This window comes from Chiloscyllium plagiosum, unplaced genomic scaffold (assembly GCF_037043375.1).
Source record: "Chiloscyllium plagiosum isolate Xiang-an unplaced genomic scaffold, Cpla_swu_hap1 HiC_scaffold_30, whole genome shotgun sequence".
Lineage (NCBI taxonomy): Eukaryota > Metazoa > Chordata > Chondrichthyes > Orectolobiformes > Hemiscylliidae > Chiloscyllium > Chiloscyllium plagiosum.
Genome location: NW_028270168.1, coordinates 10,910,883 through 10,933,994, shown reverse-complemented (window position 1 = coordinate 10,933,994; position 23,112 = coordinate 10,910,883). Strand labels below are relative to the sequence as shown.

The 23,112-nt window shown below is 41.6% G+C and overlaps 1 long non-coding RNA gene across 1 annotated transcript in view; it reads left to right on the top strand.

The window, feature by feature from the left end:
- Positions 1-1,164: 1,164 nt before the first annotated feature.
- Positions 1,165-23,112, top strand: part of LOC148142133 (uncharacterized) — a 125,042-nt gene continuing 103,094 nt past the window's right edge. The window contains exons 1-2 of the long non-coding RNA XR_015752115.1: positions 1,165-1,261; positions 2,191-2,310. This is a non-coding gene — a long non-coding RNA (uncharacterized LOC148142133). The remainder of the gene's footprint in view (positions 1,262-2,190; positions 2,311-23,112) is intronic.

Sequence of the window (23,112 nt, the reverse complement as noted above, 5' to 3'; positions counted from 1 at the left end):
TTGTGGTAGAGTGGAAGTGGCCCTAACCCCTCGGCCCAAAATGTCTATGTTCAATTCCCACCTGCTCCAAATTTGTCACAATGTGAACAGGTTGATTTAAAATTTAAAATCTATACTTATGTCTCACCTACTCCTAAGGTGTGTAATAGCATCTATGAACAGGTTAATTTGGAAAACTAAAAAGCATCCTTGTGTAAGTGGTAATCTTTCAAAACAAGAGTGAAACAAGCCCATAACAACAACCTGCCTAAGGAGTCTTTTATCATGAAGAGATTGCTGTGCTACAGTTACTACAGGGTCTTGGCTGACCAAGAAACTCACCTGTTCTTTCTACATGGAAGAATTTACAGATTGATAATCATCTTGTTTTTCCACATTAGAACACACTTTCAAATCCTGAGATGGGATTTGAACTTGGAGCCTCCGGCCTAGCATCAGGTACACTGCCTACTGTAACTCCGCTAAAATGATCATTATCATCTGAGCAAATAAGAGTACATGGACTGAAGAAACTCACTCAAACAATAAACTATTCCACAAATCACTCTACCATCTCTAGGTCATCTTGCATGAGTCCATAAAGAATTGGGTAAGATTCTCATTCCCTTGATTGAATTGACAACAAATATTTTAATAACGCTTCTGATAATAGGTGCTTGAACTAAAACATCTCTCCCCACTTTCAAAAGTTTCATGATCTGTCTATTTAAAGCAACCTCCAGTCTCTAATGCAACAGTCTTCCCAAACTCCTGCTCAGTAGAAGGACCAGGAACATCTGCCTCCAAATTTCTTTTTCAAGGTTTTCATATCAAATAATATTAACAACTGTGACCTTGCATATGAGGACTGTACATTGTTTCAGCTCACCTGCAAACCTAACCAGGCTGTGAGAAGTGTAGTTATGAATTTTCTCCACCATAACCTGACTCAGCACCACATGATACAGGATCCACACAATAGATTCACAGTCATGCCTTCCACCTGCTGCAACTGGAAGTACTGTTTATAAAACCACATGATACTGTTCAATTATAGCATGGTGTGATTAGAACTAAAATTGGAAACTTTAGAAAGGAATGACAATGAAATGGACTCAAAAATCATTGGCAGACACAGAAGATAAATGAAGGGCTTTTGTCCGAAACGTCGTCTTTCCTGCTCCTCGGATGCTGCCTGAACTGCTGTGCTTTTCCAGCACCACTCTAATCTAGAATCTGGTTTCCAGCATCTGCAGCCCTTGTTTTTACACAGAAGATAAAGGTGATGCTATATTTAATATATTTTCTGTTATTTTTAATTGACTTCATAAACCATCTTTAATGGTATGTCAGCTGTGGCTTAGTTGGTTACATTTCTACCGCTGAATCAGAAAGTTATGGTGCAAATCCTTGTCATAGCGCAAGATCCAGCCTGACATTTCAATGCAGTAGTATTAGAGGCCAGCAGCCAGATTTACGTGCAAGTCTGGGCTCTGTCGGTGTGCCTTCCTTGGGTGTGCCTGAAATCCCAGCAGTGACCACTTCTCCAGGTAGCGCTACTATATTAAGAAAACCATCAGATGTCAAGTTGGCCAGAGAGCTCAGATGTGGGATGTCCTATCCGATGGGGGTGGAAGTCTTGCCTCCAGTGAATTAGTGGCCTGATGACTGTAGAATGACTGCAGGGGAGGAGGTGGCAACATTGTAGTGGTAATGTCAATGGACTAGAATTTCAGAACCTCAGACTAATGTCCAATGGAAATAGGTTCAAATCACACAGTGGCAAATGGTTAAAATTTGAATCCAATAAAACTCTGAATTAAAAAAAAACTCAATGATGTCCATGTAAACACTGTTAATGTATCTGGTTCAGTAATGTCTTTTAGGGAAGGAAATCTGTGATTCTTAAATGGTCTGGCCTATGTGCCACCAAACAAACAGCAATGTGATTATCTCTTGAATGTAATCTGGGCAATTAGGGATGAACAACAAATGTTGACCATCATTCCATGAATAAATTTAAGGAAAGCTTTTCAAGACCCTCTTTAAAATTTACCTCATCTCCTCATGTGATTTCATTTCAAATTTTTCATGACAGAAGCGCATCAGAATTGTATGATCGTGAGGGATTTTATGTTGTTGATCTAAGTTGTGGTTGATAAGTATTTGCCAGGACACCATGGTGTACTGCCCTATTCTTCTTTGTCATAGGTCAATGGGATCTTTATAATCACTAAGACGACAGCCTTTTTCAGTGCTCCAGAGTTCTGCCTCAATGCTATGTTCTGCCTCAAATCACTGGCATGGCGAATTCACAATCTTCTGACTCTGGTAAGAATGTTACCAATGAGCTCAATCTGAGATTTTCAAAAGGCAAACTCATAGTTTCATGTCTATTTTGCCTCCCTTGCTAGCTTACACATTAATTAATAACATCCATAATTGGCTACAGTAGAGTTTGTACTCGACCTTCAGTATTCCTAGTCCACGACTACTACAACAGTGCTGTAATATTCAGGCCAACAGATAGAGACTCTATCACTCCAGTATAATCGAGGATATAAGTGAAACCTAGTGTCTTAAATAATGAACAATTTGTCAGTCAGCAAAGCATCAACATTATAAATAGACTTATCAGCAACTGTCAATTTCACAATGACAGGATGTTTTAGCCCAGTTTTGTTGAGGGATTATCAGATTATGTTTGTTTATGAGATGGAATTTGCTGGCTGGATGCTATATTCCTGATTCAGTATAACCACATGAAATGCAGCAAGAGAGAGGGGGTGGGGAGAGAGAAAAAGAGGGTGAGGTTGGAGAATGAATAGGCAATGGCTCAGTTTACTGCATTGTGCTGAATAGGAAGTAGAGCAGCTGTTCATACCAATGCAATAACAGCATTCTCAAGCTCCTTCAACTCAATATAGTTAAGCATTTTCCATTTCATGGCACATTTACTGTGGGCTGTGCATTTTTCAAGAACATTTTGTTTTAATGACACATCCCTGCCTGTGCTTTGTTATATATATACTCCAAACAATGCTGCAACCAACAAAGAAAAACAGAATATGAGAGGAAAGGGGAAATCAGTGCCTGTCAAAATTATGTTTAACCAGGCTTTATATAGAGTTTTATCTGCACATTCATTCATATTCTTGCAGTACTGAATGGAAATAAAAGTGCCAGAGTTCATCACTTCCATCATTGTCTTACTGCACAGTTTACTTTAGACTCAAAACAAGTTAACTTTATTCAACTAAAATTACTTCCTTTTGGAAATAAACAGTAAATATGTAAAACATTGAGAGGCTGTGGCAGACCAAATACAAACTTTATGCTCAACCTGAAACTGTTTGATTGTTCCAATTTCTGGTGTATCTGTGAATGTGATGATTGCGCCGCGGGTGGGGGTGGGGAGCGAGTGGAGTGATATCTCTCTCACCTCCAGTCAGCTTCTCTTCCTTTTTCTTTTCAACTTACTTGTCTTTCTCCTTAGACTTCTCTGAAACTCTTGGAGAAGTTCTACTATATTAAATGTGCGATTTGATTGCAAGTTTTTGCTATTCTCTACTGAAAGTACTATGGTTAGTGCTCTTTTGAATTTTTCTCAATTGTTTCTTCTAAGCTGAAAGAACTGCTTTAAACTGTTTTTCTGCCCTCCAAACTCTTTTTCAAACACCTGCTTGCGATTGCTAGATGTCTACGACATTGATTATCTTATTTTCATTTCTGTGTGTTCTCTGTTAGTAATGCTGATGGACTGCATATAATTACTGGGAAATGTGGTGATGAACAAATGCTGAAGACATAAATACACACATTTTATAATAAATGAGGTGAAATATGATCTTTTAAATGGAGAATGGCTTTCATTTCAAATGCAAGGAATATCAAGGTGGAGGCAACAAGAAAGAGTAACAAAAAAATCATGATTGCAGTTGTTCTGAAAGTATCAAGCATTCCGCAACAGAATTAGAAGGCTGTTTCAGAACCAAATTACAAGGAACAAATTATAAGCTATGTTGTTCTTATACTCAAATGAATTTTAGTGTTCCTAATATTAGAGGCTTAAACAACTTAAAAGGCAACAGCTCACTGTTAACTTGTGAAAATACTCTCTTTTCCACTCTGGATTAATTGGTTGTTTATTTGGACATTTTGTTGAGGCAATATTGATAGAGGATCAAGTGAATAGTTCAAGGTACATCATAAATCACCAATGGGGTGCTCTAATTCAAATAAGATATGTTGAATTTCAACATTTTTATTATAGAATTCAACTTGCATGTTTACAATTTGCTTTTGGATGAAATAGAATTTTCAATTCAAGCAGTTGTGGAAGTTCATGTATAATATTAACCACACTTCATCATTATACTCTAACAGTGCTGAACTTCAGTCTTAGCAAGTCTTGAAGTTGCAGTAATTCTGAAGTTGCCACTGAAACAAAAACAATGATGTGATTAATAATGCCATTGCACTTGTCTCAGTATCAGTTACCACCATGCAAACTGGAAAACTGAAACAATTGTGATGACTGGACACATGAATTAAATTTATGAACTAATTGGAAAACAATGCTTTTCTTCCTGTGAAATCAAAATAGTAGACTATGAAAGGTTATGTTTTTCACAAGCCTAGGTTTTCACAAATAGCTTTATAATAGTTTTTTTTAACATGTTGTATTATTGGAAATGCACCGGCCAATTTACATGTCGCCAGGTTCCACAAGTAGCAATGTGCTAATTGTTGTATACATATGTAATGGTCTGAAAGGATTTATATTGAGGAGTGCCTTAAACATCACCTCAGTTATGATATCTTTTGTTTTTGTGGGCAGAACAATCTTGGATTTCAAAGGATTAAAACCCAACATTCAAGTTCTCTGCATAGTCTCTATAACAATGCCTATGTTGTCAATATAATCTGTAACTAGTTGTGACCATTCAATAAACTACTTCTTGTACAATACCAGAGCCTCTACTGGTTAGACCAGAATGCGGTTTACTTTTACCACACTAGGCCAAGCAGGCACCATTGATCCCTACACCTAAAGAGACTGATGGCAGCAAATCTATCCCACAATATGGTTCCAACTCTGTTTAACTGCACAAACAATGGGCTGGCAGTAGTGGTAGCCTGAAAGTTTACTGTAACCTCACCTCATGAGTTTAGCTCTTTTATCCATGATTGGATCAAGGTTGCAATGAAGCCAGGAGCTTAGTAGCTTTCACAGGAAAGATAGTCAGTGATCAGTTTCCGACAGATGGTGTATAATATTTACAAGTTATTATTACTTGAAATTTGGACTTTGAAATAAAAGACGGATTTTTGTTAGCTCTGAGTTTTCTTTTCAGAAAGGTATTTGGAACAGCGATCTAAATACATAATTTCTAAGAAGATATATGCCTGGCAGGACAACTTCAATGTTAATAGCCATAGTTACACCGGCACAGTCCATCTTCTGTAGTTACACTGGCACATTCCTTCTTCCGTAGTTACACTGGCATCACTCCCCACCTCTTCCTCTGCTACATTGATGACTGTATTGGCGCCACCTCGTGCTCCTGTGAGGAGTTTGAGCAATTCATCAACTTCATCAACATACTCCACCCTGACCTTAAATTCACCTGGACCATCTCTGACACCTCCCTCCCCTTCCTGGACCTCTCCATCTCCATTAATGACGACCAACTTGACACCGACATTTTTTACAAACCCACCAACTCCCACAGCTACCTGGATTATACCTCTTCTCACCCTACCTCCTGCAAAAATGCCATCCTGTATTCCCAATTCCTCCGCCTCCACTGCATCTGCTCCCAGGAGGACCAGTTCCACCACAGAACACTCCTTCTTTAGAGACCGCAATTTCCCTTCCCATGTGGTTAAAGATGCCCTCCAACGCATCTCATCCACATCCCGTCCCTCTGCTCTCAAACCCCATCCCTCCAACTGTAACCAGGACAGAACCCCCCTGATGGTCACCTTTCACACTACCAATCTTCGCATAAACCACATCATCCGATGACATTTCCGCCACCTCCATATGGACCCCACCACCAGGGTTATATTTCCTTCCCCACCTATTTCCGCATTCCGCAAAGACCATTCCCTCCATGACTACCTGGTCAGGTCCACGCCCCCCAACAACCCACCCTCCCTTCCTGGCACCCTCCCCTGTCACCGCAGAAATTGCAAAACCTGTGCCCACACTTCCTCCCTCACCTCCATCCAAGGCCCCAAAGGAGCCTTCCACATCCATCAAAGTTTCACCTGCACATCCACCAATATCATTTATTGTATCCGTTGCTCCCGATGCAGTCTCCTCTACATTGGGGAGACTGGACGCCTCCTAGCAGAGCGCTTTAGGGAACATCTCCGGGACACCTGCACCAATCAACCCCGCCCTTAGCCCAACATTTCAATGCCCTCCCCTCCCACTCTGCCAAGGATATGCAGGTCCTGGGCCTTCTCCACCGCCTTCCCTCACCACCGGACGCCTGGAGGAAGAACGCCTCATCTTCCGCCTCGGAACACTTCAACCCCAGGGCATCAATGTGGATTTCACCAGTTTCCTCATTTCCCCTTCCCCATCTCAACCCAACTCCAGCCTTCCAGCTCAGCACCGCCTCATGACCTGTCCTACCTGCCTATCTTCCTTTCCACCTATCCACTCCACCCTCCTCTCTGATCTATCACCTTCATCCCCACCCCCATTCACCCATTGTACACTTTGCTACCTTCCCCCACCCTCTTCTCTGACCTATCACCTCCATCCCCACCCTCATGCACCTATTGTACTCTATGCTACTTTCTCCCCACCCCCACCCCCTTCTCATTTATCTCTCCACCCTGCAGGCTCCCTGCCTCTATTCCTGATGAAGGGCTTTTGCCCGAAACGTCGATTTTCCTGCTCCTCGGATGCTGCCTGACCTGCTGTGCTTTTCCAGCACCACTCTAATCTAGACTCTGGTTTACAGCATCTGCAGTCCTTGTTTTTACCCGGAATGTTTATATTGTTGAGTTCATAAGTAAACCAGAGGGCATTGGAGTAGCTTTTGACTATGCTTCAGAAGCAGAGAACAATTTTCTCTGAGCAGGAAGACCACATTTTTCAGATCTGTTCAGGTGAACCAGTCACCCTAGCCAAGGTGATTTTAGTTCCAAACTAATACAGAATGCTAATAAAGTTCAGGCCACCAGAACTGTGAAAGGTTTGTGCCAGCAAATTTGGAAAGGAATCATACATTTTCTCAATAAACAAGAAAAAGAAACTGGAAAATGAGTTAAAAATCAAAGAGCTGCGATACAAAGCAAGGATGTTGTGAAAACTGAAAGGGTTCAGAAAAGATTTACAAGGATGCAGCCATGATTGGAGGGTTTGAGCTATAGGGAGAGACTGGATAGGCTGGGGCTGTTTTCCCAGGAGCGTCAGAGGCTGAGCGGTGACCTTATAGAGGTAAGTAATATCATGAGGGGCATGGATAGGGTAGTAGACAAGATCTGTTCCCTGGGTGTGTGAGTCCAGAATTAGAGGGCATAGATTTAGGGTGAGAGGGGAAAAATTTAAAAGGTACCTAAGGGGCAACATTTTCACGAAGAGGATGGTGCATAAATGGAATTAGCTGCCAGAAGAAGTGGTGGAGGCTGATACAATTACAATATGTAAAAGGATGGGTGTATGAATGGGAAGGTTTTAGAGGGATATGGGCCATGTACTGACAAATGGGTCTAGATAAGTTTAGGATATCTGTTTAGTATGGACAAGTTGGACCAAAGTGTCTGTTTCTGTGCTGTGCATCTCTATTACTCTATGATATGTTGTTTTCACCAAGACGTCAATTGCTGAGTTTGAATGAGAATGTCCAAACTAATCAACAAGTTGAAGCTGTGAGTCTAAAGAGTTCAATGCAGATTTATAGGCAGGTTGGTATTAGGGGTGGTGAAAAACCAAAGAGGAGTTACAGAAAATATTAGCAGCCAACATAAAATGGAGACCCAAAGTCTTCCTTAGCGTAAACATTGTAAAAGAGTGGTAAAAGAAGGAATGAGACTGATACAGGACCAAAAAAAGGGGACTTACACATGGAGACTGGATGATCATCTGAGATATTATGTAAATATTTTGCAGTTGATTTTACCAAGGAAGTGGATGGTACCGGGTAATGATGACAGAGAGGGAAACTCTGTTACTTGATGGGTTCAAAATTGATAAGGAAGAGATGTTGGATAGATTATTGGTACCTAATTTTGACAAGATATCCGGATCGATGGGATGCATCCAAGAATATTGATGGATGTGACAGTGGAAATTGAATGGACACTGACAATAATCTTTCAGTCTTTTCTAGTCTAAGGGGAGGTGTCAGAAGAGAATCCTGTAACTCATCTCCTCACTCCCCAGAGCATGTCAACCATCGACATGGGGAATTGCAAGCATCAAACCCTTTCTAAGGATTATCCCAGCAAATACAAATCAGTTTAACTTCAATGGTGAGGAAGCTTTTCAAAAAACAATTATCCAAGATAAAATTAGTAGTCGCATTGAAAACGATAGGTTGTTTAAGATGAGCAGCGTAGATTTGAAAAGGAGAAATCATGTTTAACTAGATAAGTACATGAATAGAAAAGGTTTGGAGGGATATCAGTCACAAGCAGGCAGATGGGATGGTTTAGTTTGGGTTTATGTTCAGCATGGACTGATTGGACCGAAGGGTCTGTTTCCATACTGTATGAGTTTGTGAATCTATGACTCGAGATCACAGTGTGCAGGGGAGAATTTCAAAGTTTGCAGGTATATAGGTATTGTCAACTGTGAGTAAGAAAGTGCAGAACTCCCAAAGGACTGAGAGAAGTTTGTAGAATCGACAGATGGGTGGCAGATGAGGTTCAATGCAGAGAAGTGTGAAGTGATGTATTTTGCTTGGAGGAACATGGACGGTCAATTTAAAGTAAGAGGTACAATTCTAAATGGGATGCAGAAGCAGAAGGATCCAGGCATATGTGAAAGAGGGACTGCATATTCAATGTTAAGTTATTTTTTCTCATTTTCTATTGAGGTGCTGAAAGTTTATCATTTCAGATTTAAGAGCAATATTCTAATCTTGGGCAGATTCATACCTTATGGGGCAATCAAATATTGTTGAAAGAATAGGAAGTAATTGGGAAGAAACAAAACAATTGGTGTGTTGTCCGTTTAAAGTAGCAGAAAATGCAATGTCATAATATTTCAGTGTGAAAATTACACAAGTTAATTTCTAAATGGTAACATTCTGGAAGCAACCTCACCATGCTGGATTTGGGATTAAAGTAAATATATTTTTTAAACTAATATCAGTGGGTATGTGTCTTGATTTCCCACAAGGTCCCAATCTTAGCTGGACCTGGGGAAGGCAGGCGTTTCATCATTGACGATCAGTTAGCTCAGTTGTTTTTTTCCTCCTTATGTTTCTTATTGACCATGTTGCAAGATAGATTGTGAGAGTACGGGTTGGTACTTAGAAGGATGAAAAAAAACATCAAATGGAGGATGGGACATTAAGTATAAAAAAGCCATATGAACTGAACAACTTATTCATTTATGCTGTCTTTCTGTAGTTATGGCAGACAAATGGCCAGGTTCCAGGGTGATGTTTTCTTAAAATCCATTCATTCTGGATCTTAAAACATACATTTTGCCAGCAGCTGTACAATATAATTTAATAGATAACAGCATTCTGTTTTATGTGCAAACTTGAAAGGAATTCTTGTAGAGAATCACAGCTTTAAGCCAGCAGTATCACCACGTTCAAATATAGTTCATAAGGAGCTCTTTTGATCTTTACATATATAATTCAAAAACATTATTCAATGTATGCATGACAATGCATATTATAAATTTAAACAAAAGTAACAATATGTATAGCTGCTATTTCTAGGTCTACAAAAGCAAAACTCAGGCTAGTGGAACATTGTTCAACCAGTCAGATCCCACCGCTTAGAGGGGGCATTGACTTCAGGGCCGCAATTGGTTATGGGGCTGGAAGGCTGTCCACAAACCATCCCACTTCAGACTTAACTAGGGCAGAGGCAGGAAAGTGGTGAGGTATCTATCTGGCACACACCTAACTAATTAAACATCCCATGTCTCCAAATATTAAGTTCCACCCCAAGTGTCTGAGATCTGAATTAGGAGGACTGATTGGGTGAATGTGTATTTTGGAGATAGGAAAGAGGTGTCTGAGAGATGATCTTCTCGATATGTATAGGACTGTCTTGGAACAGAAGAAATAAATCCAGAATATTTATTCCATATTGAATTGCAGAAATGGGAAAGAACAATGCAGTGTACCTTACAGGAAAGTAAAATTCTGTGGCTTCCCTTGATAAAAGTGGTGGTCGGGTAGAACCCGAGGATGGTATGTTTATGTTACGGTGTGCCTGTCAAATTGGAGGAACTCTCCTGGTTTCTGACTGGTGGCTATGTAGGTCACAAGAGATTTCAAAGTAGGTCAAGCGCTGCCTGTTCTCCTGAGGCTGGATAATTGCTAATAAGTTCCTAATAATCAAACAGAAAGGACCTAGCTCTAATTTGGGAAGCCATCAGAGTAAAAGTGGGCCACATGAAATTGGAAGAGGGTGTGACTCTGCAAATTGAACCTAAGTTGTATCACAATGAAACTGGTCTGTTTTGTATCCATTTTAATCTCAGGTAATGGCTGCAAAACCCACCAATTACTCCCCCGTTAAGTTCTTTGACAGGTTAGTCAGGAACAATGCAGAAAAAATTATGGATTCTGGGTGGTTAATGAAACCACAAGTTGAACTTCTAGCTGAGCTTGCTCACTTCAGATCTCCAACTGCACCATAAAATTGTCTGTGTCTGGGGATAATATTTTAAAGTAATATTCATACTCAATATAAATTACATTAATCTAAGCCCCAGAATTTGTGTTAGAGACTTGAATTAGATCCAATATCTTACTGGCTGGCAGGCTGCCTGCATCTTAAATCTTTGAGGACCCTAGTCATTCTTGAATCAAATTCAAACGACAACACAAGATTAGAATTTTCCATCTGCTTCCAGCTGAATTAATGAATACCATGTAGCACATTATAGCATTTTCACACATTTCCTAAAATACATAGCACCTTATATAATGTTTCAAATAATTGATCTAGGAATGACACCAGTCGTTGAGTGAATATAGTATCATCATTAATGTTCTAGCATTTAGTAGGATGTCAGGATAAACAAGGTTTATCTTTTCGATGTGCTGAGAGCGAAGCTGCTGGAATTGCAATCTGAAATCAACTCTAATCTCTCATATGGGCAGCAAGCCAGAGCAAAAAGAGGTTGTAAGCCAAGTAGAGCCTTCATCAAAAAGGATAACTGACATCAAAACAATGAGTGGTTGCAATTCCTAATGGACCTTCTGGTTGGTTTTATCTGTTTACTTGCAGAAAGCACTGTGACTTCCAGCAATAATTAGGAAGCTGTATAACTACAACAAATACAGAAATTGCAGGTCTGGCAGCATCTATGAAGAGAGAGCAGAGTTAATGTTTTGGATCCAGTGACCCTTCTTCAGAACTGAAAGTAGCTAGGAAAAAGTGGTGAATATGCTGAAGACAGTAGTGGTGGGAGGGGAGGGGAGAGGAGTGAGGAGGTGAGGTGGGGATGTGGTGAAGCAGCAAGCAATAGATGGAGATGGAGCTCAGAGGCAAAGAAAGACAGTTAGGCAGACAGAGGGATGGATAAGCCAAGGAGAAAGAAAAGCTGAGAATGGGGACCATAAGAAGGTGAAAATGGATTAGGAGTGCTGAAAGCAGCCCATGTGATGACAGGGCTTGGCGTGTGGGGTGGGTAAAGGACGTGGAAGAAAGTGTTCAGACCCTAAAGTTATTGAATTTGATATGGAGGCTGCAGGGTCCTCAAGTGAAAAATGAGATGTTCTTCCAGCCTACATGGCAGCACGGTGGCTCAGTGGTTAGCACTGCTGCTTCACAGTGCCAGGGACCCGGGTTCGATTCCAGACTCGGGTGACTGTCTGTGTGGCATTTGCACATTCTCCCCGTGTCTGTGTGGGTTTCCTTGGGGTGCTCTGGTTTCCTCTTACATTCCAAAAAGATGTGCAGGTCAGGTGAATTGGCCATGCTAAATTGCTCATATTGCCCATTAATCAGGGGTAAATATAGGGCAATGTGTCTGGGTGGGTTACTCTTTGGAAGGTTGGTGTGAACTTGTTGGGCCAAAAGGCCTGTTTCCACACTGTAGGAAATCTAATCTTAAAAAAAGCTACTGTTATAGTCCTCAGTAGCGGTGTCAATACCAAACAGAAGATGAAGAGTAAACGCTACTTTAAAGATGATCATTTTCTGGCTCCTAATAAACAGGTTTAGTTCACAGTAAATATAGGGGTGGTGAATTGACTGTAATTTTACCATCTGTGTGTACAGTCAGATATCCTTTATGCCAGCTACTCACCAGAAATGATGAGACACTACTGAGAGTACTGTGAGCAGTTCTGGACACCATACTTTAGGATGAAAATATTCATCTTGGAGGTAATACAGTGTAGGTTTACAAAAATGATACCTGAAATAACTGGAGTTCACTGGACCCAAAAAGTTAACTCTGATTTCTCTCTACAGATGCTGCCAGACATGATGAGATTTTCCAGCAATTTCTGTTTTTGTTCTGGAATTCAGGGATTAAGGTATGAGGGGAGATGATATAAATTAGGCCTGATTTGTCTAGAATTTAAAAGGTTAAAAAGTGATCTGATTGAAATCTTCAAAGTATTAACAGGAAAAGACAGGTAAAGTTTAACTTTGACCTGGATGGTATTGAGCATCTCGAGTGTTGATGGAGTTACGCTTAGCTTATCCAGACAAGCGGAGCATATTCCATCACAAAGACTATGCCTTTGCTCTGGGAAGGTCTAGGAAGTCACAAGGTGAGTTACTTGCTATAGGATTGGAGAGAAACTGTCCCTACTAACATAAATGTTAAGAACCAGAAGACACAGATTTGAAGTTACTAGCAGAAAAACATAAAGTTGACAACAGGAACAATGTTTTTATGTGGTGGTTACTTACTATCTGGAATCTGTTGCAATTGGATAATAGACGCAGATGCAACCATCACTTTCAAGTGGGGATTGAAGGGGAAACTGAAAGGGAGAAATTGACAGTGTTATAGGAAAAAGGCCACGGGGATAGAACTGGGGGATGGAAGTATTAAAAAGATTGCTGAGAGTCTCGCACTCCTCAGGGATACGATCGCCTATGTGCAGGACAGGGGGTTGGACACCTGCCTCATCAGCCTGGACCAGGTGAAAGCCTTTGACAGGATATCTCATAAGTATATGAGAGATGTTCTCTCCAAAATGGGCTTTGGGGAGGGAATCTGCAATTGGATCTTACTGCTCTACACCAACATTGTCAGTGCAGTCTCAATCAATAAGTGGGAATCAGATAGCTTCCCAGTCAGATCTGGAGTCAGGCAGGGCTACTCTCTCTCTCCTGCGTTGTTTGTGTGCTGCATAGAGCCATTTGCCGAGCCCATCAGGAAGCTTGCGAGTCTGAGAGTGGTGACTATTCCTGGCAGTGGGGGGCCTGCAGGTTAAGTCTTCCCTGTACATGGATGATGTCGCCGTTTTCTGCTCGGATCCGCTGTCCGTACACAGACTCTTGTGCATATGTGACCAGTTCGAACAGGCCTCGAGAGCCAAGGTCAACCGAGACAGAGCGAGGCCATGCTCTTCGGGAACTGGGCCGACCAATCCTCAATCCCCTTCACCGTCAGGACTGACCACCTGAAGGTGCTGGGTATTTGGTTCGAAGGGGCTGGGGCATGCGCCAAGTCTTGGGGGGAGCGCATCAAGAAAGTGAGGCAGAAACTGGGCAGATGGAAGCTACAGTCACTCTCCATCGCGGGTAAAAATCTGGTCATCAGGTGTGAGGCATTGTTAGTGTTGTTATATGTGGCAAAGGTCTGGGCCGACCAATCCTCAATCCCCTTCACCGTCCGGACTGACCACCTGAAGGTGCTGGGTATTTGGTTCGAAGGGGCTGGGGCATGCGCCAAGTCTTGGGGGGAGCGCATCAAGAAAGTGAGGCAGAAACTGGGCAGATGGAAGCTACAGTCACTCTCCATCGCGGGTAAAAATCTGGTCATCAGGTGTGAGGCATTGTTAGTGTTGTTATATGTGGCAAAGGTACATCTGTTCCGAGAACCTGTTCCGTCGCAGTCACCCGGGCCATCTTCCATTTTGTATGGAGATCAAAGATGGACCGGGTCCAAAGAAACTCGATGTACAAAGCTCTGAGCAATGGGGAAAAAACACACCAAATGCCACCCTCACCCTGATGGCCACCTTTGTGTGTGGCTGCATCAAGCTGTGCGTGGATCCCCAATACACAAACACAAAGTGTCACTACGTACTGAGGTTCTATCTGTCCCCGGTGTTGCGAAGGATGGGCCTGGCCTCGTTGCCGCGGAACGCTCCAAGTAGTTGGACTGTTCCGTATCGCCTGTCCTTCGTGGAGAAATTTATGAAGAAACACACTTTTGACCACAGGTCCATCAGGAAGTGATCAGCACGTAGTGTCCTTGAAACCCTTCGGGAAAAGGAGAGGGCGGATCCTGTCGAACGGTTCCCTGGGCAGACTATCAAAGTCATTTGGCAGAATGCCTCATCGCCAGAACTTTCCAACAAGCACCAAGACATGGCTTGGCTGGTGGTGAGAAGGGCTCTTCCTGTGAGATCCTTTATGCACGCCCAGACTCTCTGCTGCACCACACGCTGCCCTCAAAGTGGCTGCGGAGGGGGCGAGATTGTCACACACCTCCTTCTGGAATGTGCCTACGCAAAGGAAGTCTGGAGAGGAATGCAGTGGTGTTTGTCGAGGTTCGTCCCGAGCAGCTCCGTGACGCGGGACTCCGTGCTCTACGGTCTGTTCCCTGGGACGCACACTGAGACAAACATCAACTGGCTTACATGGCTTGGAAAGGGTGGGTGCGAAAAAATTGTTTCTGTTAGGCGAGGATACTAGGACCGGTGGGCACAGCCTTAGAATTAGAGGGGGTCAATTCAGAACAGAAATGCGGAGACATTTCTTCAGCCAGAGAGTGGTGGGCCTGTGGAATTCATTGCCGCGGAGTGCAGTGGAGGCCGGGACGCTAAATGTCTTCAAGGCAGAGATTGATAAATTCTTGATGTCACAAGGAATTAAGGGCTACGGGGAGAATGCGGGTAAGTGGAGTTGAAATACCCATCAGCCATGATTAAATGGTGGAGTGGACTCGATGTGCCGAATGGCCTTACTTCCACTCCTATGTCTTATGGTTAACTGTGCCTGGAGGATCATCAACTCAGTGAAGATGCTCTTTGGTCTGTCCGAACCTGTTGATCTTCCAGCTGAAGGAGCTGACCCCGACTGACTGGCACATTCCATGTCCAGGACTAAGTGTTGAGGGACGCGCTCAAGCTTGGGGCAGCTGCCACCAAGGCGCGGTGGGGAAAGACCACCGTGTAACGTCTGCCTGCCAAAGAACAGGGGGCCCACTCAGTAACTGGGCTCTGCTGACCTCCCAGCTAAATATATGGATAGTAAACGTACAGACCTGTATATACCACTGATTACTCTATCTCTGTATGCAAAGAAATAGAATGTTTACGTATGTATGGCATGACCAATTGTACAGATTATCAAAATATTTTATGAATAAAGTATATATTTGAAATAAAAAAAAATTAAATTGGTTATTCAGATTCCTGGCATGTGCTGAATAGCCAAATGTCCTTGTTTTATGCTGTTATTGAGCTATGATTCATGCTAGCTTTCAAATAGTGGCCAAAAAACTGATGGCAAGACTGGAAACATTTTTTGAATATAGAGATAAGAATTAGCAAAGTGGTTTACTCTTCTAAAATAGGGAGTATTATTTAGATGATAATAAAGTGAATTTGGTGTCTGCAGCAGTAGAGGGACCAAATAATTCAGTTGTATAGGCCAGACCTTCGTGTAGACCCTAGTTCGACAGATTCTAGTGTGGTGGTAATATAGGAGAATCAATTCAGAGGATTCAACTGCAAATGCTTCACGTTCCAAACTGAAATAAAATATACAGGAGCCAAGGAGCAGTTCAGGCAGCTTCTGGCACATTTGTTCCACCAGACTGCTTTTTTTAATGAAGGGTAGACATTTGAAAATGCCATAAGGTGTATTTTCTTGTTTGAAAATAGTGGGTGGTTTATTTTGATGGATGAGGTCTTCAACCTCAGAAAGTGTGAAGAACAATGGCAGACAGACAGAGGGAGAATGATCTCATGGGGAACCAGGAAATTAAGATATTTCACAGCAAGAACCCTGAAACTGGAGCAGATGGGGAACCAGTGCAGTGTGTTTGTGGACAATTAACCCAGGATGGAAGCATAGAAGCCAACAGCAGCTGTGGAAGAATTGAATTTGTATGGATGGGTGCCTGAGATAGATATGATGCAATGAGCTGAACAAGAGCTGAATGCAAATGTTCAGAATGTTGTTTATTGACCAGGCATGGCTTTCCCCGAACTTTCAAGGGAATACTTCTTTAATGCATTTCTTTGTTCTAGAAATTTGTACGTTGCTGCATGGTAGTGTAGATAAATAAGCAGTTGGCTTAATCAGGACAGGGCACTGCCTTTGAACATTAGAAAGCTGATAAAAGGCTCAGTGCACAAGTTGTGATCAAAAGGGTGTGACGAATACATTTTTCCTCCCCATTTACATAGAAACCTCAAGTCGTGATGCTTTTAATGAAATGCAGTAATATGAAAGTAGATTATGCCTTCTAGTGGAACAGAAAGAACAATTAAAAGTAAAGCTGCGTGCCTAAGAAAAATGAGTGTGCAAATTTCCAACTACAATAAATCCTACATTTCAGCACTGGAAAAATATTTTTTTCAATGATGTTCTTAGCTTGTTTGGGCACAGAGACTCTTGCATCTTCTAAATACACCAAGTGTTAATTGCATGCACCTTTTAATCCACATTCCCTGTGTGCTGCTGCCCGTTCCTGAAATCACGTCAATGTACGTAACTGGAGTTTGTGCTGCATTTCTAGTGAAGTCATAATGATAGAGTGAAAGCAATCTTTTGGGCAAACTCCAATTTGCAGTGACCAGCTTGGTGACCCTGACCCCTCTCTGAAATCACAACTTATGGGCTGATCCTATATGGATAATGTAAGGCTGTTTCTGTGGGTCTAAAGCCACTGTACCCAGTTGGTGTCTCATTCAATGTCTACACATACACACGTTTGAGAAAGCAGTCATGGGAGGACTCCTGGCAGTTTACTCCTCTTCCGAAGGAGCTAAATGAAACAATGACTATGACTCAATGTGATCTGAATTACAAAGAGGAGGAAGTTGTAAAGAACCAGCATCAGATTCTATATGGAGTAACTGCTTCCAGTTTTACACCTCAAGGAAGGAGACAATGGCCCCAACTGGGTGCAGTACAGACTCACCAGAATGATACAAAAAGTAGAGAGAGAGAGTTAAATTATCAGGACAGAATGCATAATTCTTTTATGTCAAGTAAATTACAAGATGATCTGATCAGGTGGTTTAAAAATGTAAGAAGGATTTAATAGTATAGGTACACAGAAAATACTTTATTTAATGCAGGAATGAAGAACATATAAAGATTAGAACAGGGTTATTAGAAAATAAATCAGGAAGCATTTTCCCACCAATCTCACATTCCCGTCACCATCACATAAAGGGCAGGAAAGATCTGGAATCCTTTCTACAGGAAAGTTGTAGATGTCGACGTGCATTTGATATTTTCAAGACAGAAAGGAATAGATTATTCTTAAATATATGTGTCCAGGGAATAGGCAATTAAGTGGCTTTGAGCGCATGATCAAATTGAATGACAGAGCAGGCTCAAAGGATTGAATGACTTCTACTGATCCTATACATACAAACATGGGACTTTGAAGCAGGAACAGACTATTTGGCCCTATAATGCCATTAGATAAAATCATTGACCTTATAGATGTTTATACAATCATGGGGGGCATTGATAGGGTGAATAATAAGGATATTTTCCCCAGGGTAGGGGTGTCCAAAACTAGAGGGCATAGGTTAAGGTGAGAGGGGAAAGATTTAAAAGGGACCTGAGGGGCACCTTTTACACACAGAAGGTGATGCATGTATGGAATGAACTGCCAGAGTAAGTAGTGGAGTCTGGTACAATTACAACATTTAAAAGATATCTGGATGGATATGTGAAAAGGAAAGATTTAGAGGGATATGGGCCAAATGCTGACAAATGGACTAAATTATTTTAGGATATCTGAGCAGCATGGACGAGTTGGACTGAAGGGTTTCTTTCCATGTTTTACATAGAGTCATAGAGTCATAGACATGTCCAGCATGGAAGCAGACCTTCGGTCCAACTCATCCATGCCGACCAGATATCCCAACCCAATCTAGTCCCACCTGCCAGCACCCGGCCTATATCCTTCCAAACCCTTCCTATTCATATATCTATCCAAATGCCTCTTAAATGTTGCAATTGTACCAGCCTCCACCACTTCCTCTGGCAGCTCATTCCACACAAGTACCACCCTTTGCGTGAAAAAGTTGCCCCTTAGGTCTCTTTTATATCTTTTCCCTCTCACCCTAAACCTATGCCCTCTAGTTCTGGACTCCTCGACCCCAGGGAAAAGACTTTGCCTATTTTCCTTATCCATGCCCCTCATAATTTTGTAAACCTCTATAAGGTCACCCCTCAGCCTCTGACGCTCCAGGGAAAACAGCCCAGCCTGTTCAGCCTCTCCCTATATCTCAAATCCTCCAACCCTGGCAACATCCTTGTAAACCTTTTCTGAACTCTTTCAAGTTTCACAACATCTTTCCGATAGGAAGGAGACCAGAATTGTATGCAATATTCCAACAGTGGCCTAACCAATGTCCTGTACAGCCACAACATGACCTCCCAACTCCTGTACTCAATACTCTGACCAATAAAGGAAAGTATACCAAATGCCTTCTTCACTATCCTATCTACCTGCGGCTCCACTTTCAAGGAGCTATGAGCCTGTACTCCAAGGTCTCTTTGTTCAGCAACACTCCCTAGGACTTACCATTAAGTGTATAAGTCCTGCTAAGATTTGCTTTCCCAAAATGCAGCACCTCTCATTTATCTGAATTAAACTCCATCTGCCACTTCTCAGCCCATTGGCCCATCCTATCAAGATCCTGTTGTAATCTGAGGTAACCCTGTTCGCTGTCCACTACCCCTCCAATTTTGGTGTCATCTGCAAACTTACTAACTGTACTTTTTATGCTCGCATCCAAATCATTTATTTAAATTACAAAAAGTAGAAGACCCAGCACTGATCCTTGTGGCACTCCACTGGTCACAGGCCTCCAGTCTGAAAAACAACCCTCCACCACCACCCTCTGTCTTCTACTTTTGAGCCAGTTCTGTATCCAGATGGCTAGTTCTCCCTGTATTCCGTGATATCTTCTCTGTAACTTTATCACTCAATGGCTAATCTGGCTGCAACTCCACTTTCTTGTCTGCCTTTCATATCCCTCAACTATCCTGTCAGTCAGAAAAATCTATCTCACTTACCCTTGGATAAATATTTGACCCATCTTCCACTTCTTTCTAGGGAAGGGAATTCCACAGACAAATGACCATTTGAGAGTAAACAAAAATTGCCATATCTCTATTAATTTTAAATGTGTTCTATTCTCCCCAAACATCCTCCCTATAACCACTTTATCCCATCATTTCAAGATCTTAAATATTTCAATAAAATCACCTCTCATTCTTCAAACTTCAGTGGGTATAGGCTCAACCTGTCTTCAGAAGATAAACCCATCATCCCAGGAATGAGTTGAACGAACCTTCTCTGAATTGCTTCTAAAGTAATTATATCTTTTTTTGAAATACAGAGACCAAAGGAGTACTCTAGATGTGGTCTCACCAACGCCCTGCTCAGCTGCAGTTAAACATTCACACTTTCTCTTGCAATAACTGCCAACATTCCATTTGCCTTTCTTAACATTGCTGTGCCTACATAAAAGTAATTATATCTGCCTAAATGGGTGAGATCGTATAAGGCAGGAAATTGGATTAAACAAATCAGCTCACTAAATTAAGAGCTCAAATGATCTTAAAAGGCATATAACAATACATAACTGAATTTTAAAATGATTGTTGTTGTTAATGTGCCCTCACATAGTGGAATTAAGTATGCCATTGCAAACTATTTAAAAAAAAACATTGATTTCATTTGTCTTCTACTTTTAACTCCAGGTTTGTATATGTCTGTTAGATTTCTGTCTGTGCTATATTAAAGCAACTGTTGTAAACAGGTTAACACAGACCAAACTGGAAATTAAAGGGAGCAAGTTATTCAGTGGGTGGGGGGGATGGTGATTTTGCCTTCAAAGTGGATAGGGAGTGATAACAGACAAGTGGCTCACATTATTACAGCCCTCTCGATTGAAAATACAATTTGAGAGTGATGTAAAATAGGCTTAATAGGGTTCTGAAGAAGGGTCATACCAGACTCGAAATGTTAACTCAGTTTCTCTCTCCACAGATGCTGCCAGACCTGCTGAATTTCTCCAGCTTTTTCTGTGCTTGTTTAAAATAGGCTGATGCTGGCTCACTGTTACCCAAAATCAAAATTATATCCCAAGTGGGAATGAAACTCTGAAGAGTTTCAAAACAAGTCTTAATTGATTACTGAAATGTTAAAATGATTTCCTTTCCATATTGTAGTTCATTCTAATGTAGGCTGGTGCCATTTTCTGTCTCAGTAGGCTGGGAGGTCAATTCTATCCCTGGATTTAAGAGACATTCCACAAGCAATAATCCTCTACCCTGCACTTAAGTCTAAAAAAAAGTCTTGTTTTGAAGCTTTACTGCATTATTCAATTCCTGTATAATTGTCGGTTACTGAACTGTGGTGTTATAATGGTTGCATTACTAGATTGTGCAGTGGTTATGTTACTGATAATCCTCAAAGCATAATTCAAATCTCTCCATTACATGGCTATGGGAAAAAATACGAATTCAATTGGACTAACTGAATAACTTCAGGTGTGGTACATTGGACTGAATGGCCTTCTGATGCACTTTGATTTCAAAAATAAATCTAATACAACAAACAAATAAAAGGTTAGCATCAATAAATATGAATTGAATTGAATTAGCTTTATTGTTACATGTAGTCAAAGTACATGAAAAGTTTACAGTCGCCACATTACAGCACCATTTTAAATACAAAGGCTAGATACAGATACTTAAAATCAAATTCTTAGGAAACAAACAAAAATTAGAAAAGTTAATAAAAAACTGAGTCCAGCATTATAGGTGACAGGAATAAATTAGAAAAAATAAATAAGTAAGAGGTTCAGAATCAGTCGTTACGACCCCGTCTGGCAACGACCCTCAGGGGAGACCAGCACCACCTTGCTGCTGCCATTGCTGGACTCACCAATGTGGAAGTCAGGAGACAGTGAGGTCTACAGATGCTGAAGATCAGTGTTGAGAGTGTGTTGCTGGAAAAGCACAGCGGGTCAGGCAGCATCCAAGGAGCAGGAAAGTTGACATTTCGGGCCGGAGCCCTTTGTCAGGAATATAGGAGTCACCCTACTTCAGATGCCATCTGTTTGCCGCTGGGCCCACTTCACTGTCACTGCTGAATCCACACTTACCCCACAGCAAGAGTCCCCTTGCTCCTCTGCCAAGCCAGGCCAGGCTGCCGCCAGGTCACGAGCCCCACTTCAGCTGCAGATGTCGCCTTGCCAACTCTGCAATCTTGAAGAGTCCACTGCCATCGGCATCACTGTCCCTGATCACTGGAGAAGCTTTGCTGCTGCTGCCGCTGACCCCAAATGGTGAGAGAACATCCTTGCTGCCACCGCCTCCCATCATCGGGAGAAGCCACATCCACCACTCCGCATGTGACCCGCTTTCACTGCCGCCACAGTGCTATCAATCAATCCAGCACAGAAAAGAAACAAAAAGACCAAAAGAAAAGAAAAATAAAGTGCAGAAGCAAAAGTAAAACAAAGAAGAAAAGCAGAAGGGAGCAGATGGGCTCTGGGCAAGAGTCCACACGCAGCCCTGTCACTCCGCTGCCATCTTGCATCAGAAGTTGAGAAAGTTGAAGTGTTGGCTACAAATGTGATCATGAAGATGTCACATTGCTTTTAAACATAAAACTACTTCAATAATATCTTTTAAGGCAGGAAACCAGTTGCCCTTTCCTAGTCTGGCCAACATGTGGTATCAAACTCATGGTAAAGTAATTGACCCTTAACTGCTCACTGAAATGGTCCAGTAATCATCCTCCTTCATTCGAGAGGGACACTGATGCTTCCTCAAAGGCAGTTAGAGATAGACAATAAGTGGTGGCCTTGCCACTGACATTCAAAAGTCACATAAATAAAACAAAGTTCTACCTCCACATGGTTGATCTTAAATGCCCTCTAATATATCCTAGAAAGCCACTCAACTGTAACATTTTATTTAAGGCAATGAAATCTGGCCTCATTATGATGCCCAGGTACTGAAACCAAATTTAAGGTCATAAGACCATAGACATAGGTATAGAAGTGGGCCATTCAGCCCATTGGGTATGCTCCACCATTCAATGACATCATGGCTGAATTGATAATCCTGAACTTTATTTTCCTGCCTTATCGCATGAACTGTGATTCCCTTACTGATTAAAAAATCTGTCTGTCTCAACCTTGAATATACTTAATGACCCAACCTCTACTGCCCTCTACAGTAAAAAATTCCTCAGATTCACTACCCTGCCAATAGTATTAAGAAGTTTAATCAATTTTACTGAAGAGAAATGTTTTACACCTTTCAAAATATATTTGTTAAATGAACGCTGAATATTCTTGCTCACAGCAAAACATTAAATATTTTGGCTCCAACTGTTTTCTGTGACAGATAATTTCACATGCTCACCAATCTCAAGGTGAAGAAATTTCTCCTTATTTCTGTCCTAATTGGCCTACCTTGAACCAGGTTCTGTAAGTACTGTAAATAATTCATACATGTTCATTAGTGTACACCAATATGGTATCTACTCCCCAGCTCTCAAAAGCAGCC